The sequence below is a fragment of the Zonotrichia leucophrys genome, chromosome 13, assembly GCF_028769735.1.
Source record: "Zonotrichia leucophrys gambelii isolate GWCS_2022_RI chromosome 13, RI_Zleu_2.0, whole genome shotgun sequence".
Lineage (NCBI taxonomy): Eukaryota > Metazoa > Chordata > Aves > Passeriformes > Passerellidae > Zonotrichia > Zonotrichia leucophrys.
In genome coordinates, this window is record NC_088183.1 from 446,395 (window position 1) to 458,777 (window position 12,383).

Sequence of the window (12,383 nt, forward strand, 5' to 3'; positions counted from 1 at the left end):
TCCATATGTGAAAGGGTTTTATTTATTTTATTTATTTATCAATCTTTATCACAGTGACTAATCTGTGCAGTGGGTTTTTAATTTACATTCATTCACAGCCACCACCCTCCCAAAGCAGAAAACAAGTAGAGGAATCTGGAAAGCTTTAGCTGAATTTGCAATACCACTGCCTTATTTCCCTGCAGTTAAAAAAGAAAAATTGGAATATTTATGAGTTTAAACATTATTATTTTTGCAAGTCTTTGAGGCTGTCATTTTTATTTATGTGAGCTACATTTGATCTACATGTAAAGCCAGCCCTTCATTGCTTTGAAATCTTTTGATTTTATACAAACTTCTCTGTGTGAGCTGCAGTGATGCCTCTGTGCTGCAGAACTCTGTGCAGCCCGGTGATTCCCCTGCAACAACTTCTGAGAAATGCTGTGGTACCTTCTGGAAAGGATGGCACAGGTTCCAGCCGGCACAGGTACGTGGGGTCAGAGCTCCCTGGATTTGGAATAATGGCCAATGTGACCCATTCTGCTGGGTGCTCTTAGTGGGAAACTGTCCATGCATTTGCTGGGTGATGGATGAGGGCACAGCAATTCTTGGGGTAGTTTTATTTGCTGGGTTTTTGCAAGTGGAGAACAGCTGGTTCTGCTTGGAGCAATGTAAGGGGTGGCTCTGGAACCACTGGGACCCCCAGGCTGATGTGCTGAGGGATTCTGGAAAGACTCAAAGCCAGCAGTGGAGTGGGGAAAATAATTTGGACTTCTGGCAAAGTCAGCTTTGTCACAAAGCACTCGACACTCTTGAACTGAATCTGGAGCGGTACTTTTCTGATTTGCTCATCGCAGCTTCAACGCAGACAAAGATGAAGCAAACCCAGTCAGCGTGATGGGGGAGACAATTCCTTGGAATAAGCGAATCATTCTGGAAAGAAATTTATTACAGGAGCTCATTAACGATTTTAGGAGTAGTGTGCACGCTTTGTAGGGATACCTGTCCCTGTTTGCCAGGCTTTGGCATTCTGAGGGGTGGTGTGTGGGGCTGGGCACTGCTGAGGGCTGGGTCTCTCTCCCTCCCCAGGTGTCTCTCCCCAGGTGTCTCTCCCGGTCCCCTGCGGGTCCTGGGGATGGCCACACGGTGGCGCCACTGCCCGGGAGGTGCCGGGGGACCGAGGGGAAGGACAGAGGGACAGACGGACACGGGGCCAGCAGGGTGCGGAGGGCCGGGGCCGGGCCGGGGTGAGCGGGGCCCGGGGGCTCTGCGGTCCGGCTGCCCCAGCCCCGTGCCCGGCCAGCCCCGCGGGGCGAGAGGCACCGGCACCGGCTGGGGACGGGGCTGTGCTGCCCCCGGAGCTCCCGGGGCCGGGGGAGCACGGGGACAGGGACCGTGCAGTGGCTGTGCCTGGCTGCACACACACTCCGGTTCTGGGACAGTCCATCCCCCCGGGAACGGCACCGTGCAGTGGCTGTGCCTGGCTGCACACTCCGGTTCTGGGGCTCTTCTCCTCTCCCAGTCACTATTACAGCTGCTTGCAGACTTGCAATGCTATTGCTCTCACAGTTACGTGTGGGAAATTGAGTCTATTTCTGTTTAAATACTGCGTAATAGAACCTGCTATTTAGTGAAAGATTTATGTAAATGGCTCTTTGTTTCACACGATTGGGCCTCCGAGAGTGCAAGTTACATCGATAATGTAATTATGCCACTACTGCCATTTCAAAGCAGCACGCATTGGAGAAGCCTCCAATTTTGGTATAGAACAGGCCTTGAAAACCTCCTGTTTTTTCAATCAACTTGTATTCTGCAGCAGGAAAATCCAGAAGGGCTAGGTTTATTGAACAGTTTTTTTCTGGAGTTTTCAACATTTTTAACTTAGAGCATGAGATTCCTTTTACATCAGAATTTTTTACATCAGAGTTCTGGAGCACGTGTGATTGCACATCATAATTGTACCATGTAACTGTGTTAGCCTTAAAATGCAATTTCCCTAAAGCTTTGTGTTCTCTTTCATGCCAGGCTGATGGCAGTATTTCTTCAGCCTGGCACTTGTATTAGTATGGGAGCCACAGTAATGTTGTGGTACTATCTGGGATCACTAAATTATCTTGTGCTTTACAGTGCGGTTTGTCATCCAGGTGAATGTTGATTGCCTTTTGCGATGGGGAGCCAGGTCCCTCCTGTCTCATTCCTAGCCAGAGTTTGTACCCTCCCGAGCAGAGTGCTCTTCCTCAGAAGTGCTGTTGTGTGCCTGCTTTCCTTACACAGGATGGTGCCCTCCAGCAGCCTATACTGCATCTAGGATGAATTAACAGTTGTGGCACCACGTGGGAAACAGTGCTGTAGGACCTGGGGGGAAACAGCCCACCTCCTTCCTCCTACAGGAACTGCAATCAAATGCTCATTTCGGATGAAACAGCAACTCTCAGGCATTATATTTTTAGCCCCCAGTGTTTTAATCCCCAGAGTTTCAGCCCCTCAATTCTTTGCTGTGTATTTAGAGATGCCTTTTGGTTTGGTGGTGGTTTCTGGTGCCAGGTTTGTGCTGTGTGTGGCTGTTAGTGAGGTGCTGAGAGCCCCACGCCAGTGCTGCCCTCTCTGCAGGGCAGGGAGCTGCTGCTCCTTTCCTGGAGCTCCTCTGCTCTCTGCTTGTGGGGATGCTCCGTGCCATCCACGGGATGGGCTTGTTCCAGTTCAGAAACCAACCCCACAAAGTTTCATTTCCCAGACCCCGCCAAAGGCAGCTGTTCCAGAAGGTGCTCCCTGATCCCAGAGAATTCTTTCCCCTGGGCTGCCTGCCAGCTGGCTGCTCCTCCGGGAGCGTTCTGTTCTTGATCTGGGTCATTAAATATTAAAAGGCAAAGTGATTCTAAAAGCCAGCCGTTTTTTAGAAGTACTAAATAACTGTAATTTGTTTCCTAATAGATAGTTTTGTCCTTGTCACCGAGTCCAACTCAATAGCGAAAAGTGTGTGATGAGACAGGGCTGCTGTGTAAATCCTGCGCACAGCGTGTTTGCCTGCCTGGAGAGCGGGCTGGGAGCAGCAGCTGGTGTGGGGCAGGATGGAACCAGAGCTCAGTGTGTGCTGGGGTCCCTGAGCTTTTCTGGGAACCAGAGCTCAGTGTGTGCTGGGGTCCCTGAGCTTTTCTGCCCCAGCCATTGCCCACCCAGCTCTGCCAGGAGCAGGGGGCTCCAGGGGTCCCTCCAGAGCCTGCCCAGGCTGAGGGAGGGTCCTGTCCCCACAGGGCTGGCAGTGCCACCTGTGTCCCCTCACTGTGTGGGGCTCCTGTCCCCACGGGGCTGGCAGTGCCACCTGTGTCCCCTCACTGTGGGAAGGGTCCTGTCCCTACGGGGCTGGCAGTGCCACCTGTGTCCCCTCACTGTGGGAAGGGTCCTGTCCCCACGGGGCTGTCAGTGCCACCTGTGTCCCCTCACTGTGGGAAGGGTCCTGTCCCCACGGGGCTGGCACTGCCACCTGTGTCCCCTCACTGTGGGAAGGGTCCTGTCCCCACGGGGCTGGCAGTGCCACCTGTGTCCCCTCACTGTGGGAAGGGTCCTGTCCCCACGGGGCTGGCAGTGCCACCTGTGTCCCCTCACTGTGTGGGGCTCCTGTCCCCACGGGGCTGGCAGTGCCACCTTTGTCCCCTCACTGTGTGGGGCTCCTGTCCCCACGGGGCTGTCAGTGCCACCTTTGTCCCCTCACTGTGGGAAGGGTCCTGTCCCCATGGGGCTGGCAGTGCCACCTGTGTCCCCTCACTGTGGGAAGGGTCCTGTCCCCATGGGGCTGGCAGTGCCACCTGTGTCCCCTCACTGTGGGAAGGGTCCTGTCCCCACGGGGCTGTCAGTGCCACCTTTGTCCCCTCACTGTGGGAAGGGTCCTGTCCCCACAGGGCTGGCAGTGCCACCTTTGTCCCCTCACTGTGGGAAGGGTCCTGTCCCCACGGGGCTGGCAGTGCCACCTGTGTCCCCTCACTGTGTGGGGCTCCTGTCCCCACGGGGCTGGCAGTGCCACCTGTGTCCCCTGGGCTCTGTGGGGCCCTGGCAGGCAGTGCTGAGTGCAGGTGCCCTCCTGAGCCCCATGACAGCCCCGTTACAACCTGCTGGCAAAGCAGCACCAGCACCGGGTTATGCTTAAAAAAAAAAAGAAATCTTCCCCAAGCGCTCTGTAATTTGCCAGCATTTCTTCTTGTGCATTTGCTGTGCTGTAAAGTCTTCCAATTCTTTGTTTTTATTTAAAAAATGGTAATATATGCTGCTGTGACTCTTCCCTTCTGATTCTCTTCTCTCATCAGGTTTGCATTTGGGGATTACTTATGGAGACTTGCAACGTGCCAGAATGTAATTCCTGAAATTGTAAGAGAGGTAATTTAGTCAAGTTGTAAAACCTTCATGCTTTGCTGTGGTTTGTCGTGTTCCAAAGGATCCCATTTCCTCAGATGGCTTTTATAAAGAATTAGAGAAGCTGCTGTGAAGGAGAATTCAGGGCCCTTCCCTGGTGCCTGCTCAGGTGGGTGGTGCTGCCTTCAGGTGACTCTGAATTGGCTCTTCTGACCCTCCCTGCTGGGCTGGCTGTCAGTGCTGGGCTGGCTGTCAGTGCTGGGCTGGCTGTCAGTGCTGGGGGGCTGCAGGGTCTGGGGGTCTGCCTGGGGCTGGGCAGCTCCCCAAGCCTTGGGGGGTTTGCGTGGCCCTTGGGAAGGCTGAGGGCTCTCCTTTGGGATAACTGGGCTGATGTGCCCTCCAGAGCCCCCAGTGCTGCCTCTGAGGCCACTAATGCTGCCCAAACACTGAGAACTGAGTCTACCCTATCTTGTTTGTTTGTTTGTTTTGTTTAGAGCTATAATTCATCCATTCCCCAGATCAGGCTGTTAACCTAACCCTAACCTGGCACCTACTTGGAAAAAGAATCTTGTCTAGGAGAAAATAAATGCAGCTCTGCAAACTCACGGTGTGACACGGACACAGGCTGTGTCCTGTGCAAGTGAGGGCTCTGTGAGGCTGGGGGAGCTGGGAGCCCCCAGCCTGGGCAGCCCCGGTGCCTGCTGCAGGCCCAGACCCTCAGAAATGGCTTTTTGCTGCTTTTTGAGTGCTTGGAGGGACAGGGGTTTAATGAAGATTTCTTGGGCCCTTGAATGCATTGGCAGCACAGCTGTGGATGTCCTGGAGCTCTCCTCTGGCTGCTTCACACACCAGGTCGGGTTCTTTGGCCAGAGCACAAATAATTGCTGGAAATTAATTTTGTGTGCAGCCGGAGCAGGCTGCCTGCTGCTCTGCACAGCAGGTGAGGCAGAGCCTCTGCTGAGCTCCCGTGTCCACCAGCAGATGCTTGCACAGAAGCTTAAAAATTATCAGCTCCCTGCTGCTTGCCAGCCCTTGGCAGGGAGCGTGCTCCTCCCCAAACCATTCCCTTCCTCTCCTCTGTGGGTGTCTGCTGTGCCCCAGAGCTGTGAGCTGGGCCTGGAGATCATGCCTGCTGCAGAGGGGACACAGAAATGTCTGCATGCACATTTATGGCAGGATCAGAGTGGAATTTCTAATCCCCGTAGCTTCAAAATGAGCAGGTATGTGATACATGTGACTGTCCTTAAAGAAAAAGATTTATTTCCAGCTGATGTCAACCCCATTAATTCCTACTTTGTTCTGGTGTCTCTTGTAATTCGTCGTTGCCTTTGCCTGGTGCTGCTCCTGGGAGTGTGGCAGGGCTGTCCTGCAAGGTCCACGTGACTCCAGGAAGCTCTGAGGGTGTTAAAGAAAAAACCCAGCAACTTCAGAAAACATTAAATCCCTGTGGCTCAGGCGGTTCTGAACGCCCACATTGGGATGCTGGACACATTGCTCTGGCTTTTAAACTGCTTTGTTTCAGAAGTTTGCTGGGACCCTGTGTCCTCCCTGGGCTCCCAGAGGTGCACTGCAGCTGTGAGTGCTGGGGCTGTAGTGTGGAATGTGAAACCCTGCAGCTGGCCAGGCTCATGCCCTGTGTCCAGGGTGTTCCTGTGGGGCAGGTCCCTGTCCCTGCTGTCACTGTCCTGTGGGTGTCACCTGCACAGGGATGGGCAGGGGCTGCTGCGTGTGGCTGCAGCTCCCACACCTGCAGGCCCAGCTGCCTCCAGAGCTGCCCTGGGCACCGGGGGCACTCACCTGCCCTGCCCAGGTGGTTCAAGGATGGCCAGGTGTGCTCAGCACAGCACTGTCCCCTCCCCAGGAGCCCCATGAGCTAACTGGATCCAGCACTGGATCCGGCTAACTGTCCACTTGCTGGCTGGAAAAACAGGGCTGAGATTTCAGCCTGGAGCCATGCACAGTGACCCTCATGTGTGGATGGACGGATGGATGGACGGATGCAGGGATACAGGGATGGACGGATGCAGGGATACAGGGATGGATGGATGGATGGATGCAGAGATACAGGGATGGACAGATGGATGGATGCAGGGATACAGGGATGGATGGATGTGGCATCAGCAGCACACGGCTGTGCAATGGCACTGGAGAGAAACAAGGGGGCTGGTACCCACAGGAGCCCCGAGCCTGCAGCTCCCTGGGGTCCGGGCTGTGCTCCTGCCCTTGCAGACCAAAGCACTGTCAAATCAAACTGCCCATCCCATCCCATCCGGTCCCTGCAGGGACACCTGGCTGTGGCACTGGGCAGAGCCTCACCCGTGCGTGTGGGCAGTTTATCCCCTTTAAGCTGACAGTCACATCCTTGGTTATTTTCAGCCAGAGAGCTGCAAATCAGGGAGGGGAGCCTGCGACCTTCCTGCTGTCCCTGATGCAACTGGGGCAATTGAAGTGACACTTGCTTGGTCCCAAACACTCAATTTAACCACAGCACAGCCCTTCCTCTTTGTGGCAGGTGTTATTTTGTCCTAAATAAACGTGTATGTGGTGCTGCCAACTGCTCCATATTCTAGCAAAGAGTTCTTCTGCTTCCAAGCAGGGCATATAAATGTCTGGAGATACCTAATAGCGAGTAGACATTACCATAAATAAATGATAAGCCATGGAAAAGGCATGATGAGGCATATCTGGAGGCCAGGGAGCACCGGTGCTCCTGTCCTGGCTGAGCTCCTGTCCCAGAGTGTTCTCCAGGGCTGCTGTGGGGATGCAGCCTGGGGGGCTCCTGGCTGCAATATCCAGCCAGGCTGTGTCCCCTCTGCTGGCAGCTGGCTCAGTCTGGGTGAGGGACAGTTTCTGGGGCTCTGCACCTGTGTGTGCCCCAAAACACGGGTGCTGTGCTAGGGACCAGCTCACCTGGGCAGGTCTGTGGTGCAGGGAGGGCTCTGGGAAGAGCTCTCAGGGCCAAACTGTGCTGTGGCTGCCTGGATCTGTGCTGAGGTTGTGTCCTGGCACATTCCCGTGTGTCTGGGCAGGTGATTCCTGTCTTTCTGCAGTGGGGAATCGTGTGCAATCTGAATCTCTGGTGTCATTTGATGTCCCTCCATGTTTGGTTTGGTTTGGCTGCTTTCCCCTCCTCCCTGGGAGCCTTCCCTCACTTTTCACCGTGCATTCCCCCATTCCCTCACATTCCCATTGCTGCCCAGGGCCTCCCTGGCTCTCCTGGCCCACAGCATGGAGGGTGCAGCCTGAGATGGGGAGAGGCAGCTCAGGACTTGTGTTAGCTGGAGCTGGGAATTCACTGGGAATTAAAGTGCTCTCCCACACAAAAGCTCCCTCTTTTGAAGAGCTTTGCATTGGATGTAACTTTTAATTTGGTTTTGAAAGCCGGGCAGGCTTTGGAAACTCTCCCTGACACTATCTGAACAAGGATATTGCTAGACTTTTTACACAAAAGACACTTTAATTAAACTCCCATCATGAAAACAATTAGACCAAATTTGCAGTACTTAACTAGTCAATAATTTAGTAGTTGGAGCTCATTAATAGACTTCTCCCTGTGCCTGTGCTGTGCTGCTGTGGCCCTGCCAGCTGCCTGCCCGGGGATCAATCTGGGGTCAATACCTTCCCTGAGCCTCCCTGCCCTGTGCCCTGCCACGGTGGCACTGAGGACTGGATAAACAAACAAACAAACAAACAAGCTGCTGGCAGGGCTGGGTGCAGAGCTGGGTGTGCTGTGCTGTGCTGTGCTGCTGTCCTTATGGGCTTGGGGAGCTGCTCCCGTCCTGAGCCCCGTGAGCTGCCCTGGGCCACCCTTTGGGGTGTCCCCTCTCTCTCAGCCTGTCCCTTCTCAGCCCTGTCCCCCTCTCCGTGTCCCCTGCTGGACCTTGGGCAGTGCTGCCTCTGGAGGGGCCATCACAGCCCCTCGTTGCACCGATGTTCCTCTGTCTCCTCGTGTTTGCCTCTGGGGTTGTCACACAAAACACCTGAAGAGATGAGTGCCCTGCTCAGGGATGGAACCCCAGCTTTGTAACTCGGAGTTTGCCCACTCTTTACCAAGCAGGCAGAAAAGGAAAGGGTGCTCTGCTCTGTCTCTGTTTCTTAGGACAGCTCCTCACAGCCTGTGTGTTGGAAACTCTCACTGGCAGTTTTGGAAACAAGGTGTGATGAAGGTAAGTCATTTATTACTTGAATTTCTTCCCTGAATTAAATTCTATTTTTTTTTAAATCACCAGATTATCTGCACTCAAAATTAAATTGATGTTTTGAGTCCTGATTCTTTACATCTTTTAATTGATGAAAAGAATGTTTGACCCCTTCTTTTGTCTACAGAGAATAAGCAGAACAGAAATGGATTTACTTTTATTATGGTAATCGTTTTGTTTCAAATACATTTCAGAACAGGGCATGTATAACTGTATCAGTTTCTGTAATTCATTCTCATTCCTGATTTCCCCCAGGCACTGAGGCAGTTCTTCTTCCTAATGCCTCGTTGTGCCAGCTAATGCTGTAATAACAATTTGTGCTTCTGCAGCACCTTTACACTGGAATAGTCACAAGCAGGCCCTGGGAGTTTCTATGGTGCCACTCATCTTCCTGCAGCCCTGGACGGTTTCTGCAGCTGGAGGCTTTCACAGCAGCCACAGCCACTCCCCCTGAGCAGTTCTGGCACTTGAGGAGCTGTGGCTGAGTCAGGATTAGGGACAGGGATGAAAGCTCTCCAGTGGAGCATCCCGAGGGAGCAGCATTCCAAACCGGCATTCCAAGGCATTCCAAAGCATCCCAAGGCATTCCAAACCAACATTCCAAAGTCTTTCCTTCCAGGGAGCCTGTCCTATTGACAGACCAGCCCCGACCCCTGCTCACCTCCGGGTCCTGCCAGCACCACACCCTGCTGGAGAGCTCCGAGATGAGGGAGCCAGGAGCAGCAGTGAGGGGCAGGGATGGAGCAGGGATGAGCTGCTTGACGAGCAGGGGAAAGTGCTGCATGAATATTAAATGTTGTGCGTGGCTATGATAAAGCTCGTGTATTTACACAGTCCAGATTAAATATCTGTATTTTATAGAAAGAGAGGGAGAAGTTATGCTTCGTAAAACTCTTCAAGGACACCAAAGGCAGTGATTTATTTAATCATTATTTTTGTAACTGAGACATGAGCCTATTCTGTGGGTAGGGTGAGGGTTTTTTAATGCCAATGGATTGCCAGTGTCATTTCACAACTCCTCATATTTGTCACATTTCTCTTACTTTATTCCAACTCTGAATAAAAATATATGAGAAAAAGTTGTCCTGCCCCACTTTGGGGTTTTCTGGTATAAGTCATAGAGCACTTGGGTGGAAATTACAGCATTTATATTTATTTTTTATTGCTTGCTCAGAAAAGGTGCTAATGAATGATGTGCACCCACATTATTGCCCAAACTTTCCTTGTGAATAATTTGTGAGTCTGAGCAGAAATGTCAGTAAATGCAGCTGCCCTCAGAGCCCAGCCTGGACCCGCTGGTGAGAGCATCCCTCCCTGCTGGGGCAAAGGGGCTCTGGGGTCTGCAGGCAAGGCCTGGGCACAGCTCCCAGCCCAGGAGGGGCAGTGGAAGATTTTAAAACTTGATCACAGCGTGGCTGAATTAACCTGTCCGTGCCCAGGGCAGGAGCTCCCTGCCAGGTGGGGCAGCCAGGTGAGAAGCTGTGAGAGCAGTTCTGAGCCAAGGTAAGGACACACCATAAAGAATGCTTCTGTAGGAGGGAACTTCTGCTGTGTTGATCCATTATTTACCCCTGTAAGTGCTCCCACATTTCTACCATTTGCACTTGCTTTCCTTTTCAAGTTCCTCTTGCTTGACTTGAACACATGGAGGAGGCAACTGACTGCAGGATTGGTGTTTGAGCTCAAACAGTGAATGCTGAGCTGAGCAGTGCTTTGTCCTGGTTACAAGGAGAAGGAAAGGTGCTGGGTGCTCTGTGCAGGGACAGCACAAAGGGCTCTGCTGGCCTGGGGGTGCAGGTGGGGTGATGAGGGTGCTCCATGCCCCATTGCCAGCCCAGGCTGCTCTGCTGGCCCTGAGCCCCCTCACCTGAGCTGAGACCCCTCAGGGCTCAGAGGAGTGTGGGGTGTGCCACTGGTGGGCACTGCCCCTGCCCCTGGGAGCCAGTGATGCTGGGAGCTCTGGGGCTGCTGCTCTGAGTTTCCCTCCTGCCACCTGGGCAGTGCCAGCCCTCACTGTGGGCTCACCTGGAGCCGTTCCTGCCCTGGGGCCATGTGGGGTGTCCCAGCAGTGGGGATGGCTCTGCAGGGCCTGAGTGCCTCCCCAGGGCTCTGCTCCCTGCCCTGCCCCTCAGGGAAGGTTTCAGCCATGGAGTGCAGGTGAGCTTGCTCTGCCCTGCAGGTGCATCCCTGCCCTCTGAGCAGGGTAAATGTACAGCTGTGTGTGTGTGGTGATGTACAGGTGTGTGTGGTGCTCTGCAGGTGTGTGTTGGTGCTGCACAGGTGTGTGTTGGTGCTGTACAGTTGTGATGGTGTTGCCCAGGTGTTTGCATTGGCGCTGTACAGGTGTGTTGGTGTTGCACAGGTGTGTGGTGCTGTGCCAGGTGCCACCCCCAGGGCAGGACATGCCTGGACCTCATGGCCCTGGCTGTGCTGGTGTCCCTGTGAGCCCCAGCAGGGTCTGTAGGAATGGGCCCAGCAGACCCCAAGGCCTCCCTTCACTTCCAGCTTTGGTTGGTGCGTGATGCCTGTGAGCTGGGACTCTGAATGCTGAGCAGTAAATATTTACGAAATGTAATGGCCAAGACTAAATACATTCATTAGCATATTTATTCTTATTGAGTTGCTGCTTTGTGTGCCTGAGGAAATGATCAAATTGCTTCTATTTGAACTGCTATGTATAATTTTGGGACTGGCATTTTTAGTCTCACATCACTCTGGATTTGGGAATTAGGGTGAGGAAGCATTTGTATCCGCCCCCAGCCCCAAAGTGAGTTTGTGAATAGTAAAGCTCAGTAAATCCACGCTGTTCTGCATAGCCCAGGTTACCCCTGTGCTTGGGGAGGAGCAGGAGCTGGGCGGGTGCCCCAGGTGGGGACCGGGACCTGTCTGAGGCTGGGCCTGGCCTGGCAGTGCTGCAGAGTTCTGCTGGTCCCGGTACAGTGGTACCAGAGTGCTGCTGGTTCCGGTACAGTGGGACCCAGAGTGCTGCTGGTCCCGGTACAGTGGGACCAGAGTGCTGCTGGTCCCGGTACAGTGGTACCAGAGTGCTGCTGGTCCCGGTACAGTGGGACCCAGAGTGCTGCTGGTCCCAGTACAGTGGTACCAGAGTGCTGCTGGTCCCGGTACAGTGGGACCCAGAGTTCTGCTGGTCCCGGTACAGTGGGACCCAGAGTGCTGCTGGTCCCGGTACAGTGGGACCCAGAGTGCTGCTGGTCCCGGTACAGTGGGACCCAGAGTGCTGCTGGTCCTGGTACAGTGAGACCCAGAGTGCTGCTGGTCCCGGTACAGTGGTACCAGAGTGCTGCTGGTCCCGGTACAGTGGTACCAGAGTTCTGCAGGTCCCGGTACAGTGGTACCAGAGTGCTGCTGGTCCTGGTACAGTGGTACCAGAGTGCTGCTGGTCCCGGTACAGTGAGACCCAGAGTGCTGCTGGTCCCGGTACAGTGAGAACCAGAGTGCTGCTGGTCCCGGTACAGTGGGACCAGAGTGCTGCTGGTCCTGGTACAGTGGGACCCAGAGTGCTGCTGGTCCTGGTACAGTGGTACCAGAGTGCTGCTGGTCCCGGTACAGTGGGACCCAGAGTGCTGCAGGTCCCAGCAAAGCCCTGCTGGAGGCTTGCCCTCCTCAGCCCTGCTGCTCCTTCCCACCCTGGCAGCAGCTGGCAGCTCCGAGTGCCCCAATTAATGCAGTTCAGGGGAGCTGTGCCGTGAGCTGAACCCATCATTCATTCACACTCCTTGTTCCCAGCTCTCAGCTCTGTGATTTTTGCTGCGTTTATTTGTTGTTTTGTAAATCATTTCCTGTCTTGCTAATGGGACAAACATTCCAGTAGGAGGGGCAGATTGGGGCATTACCTGCTTT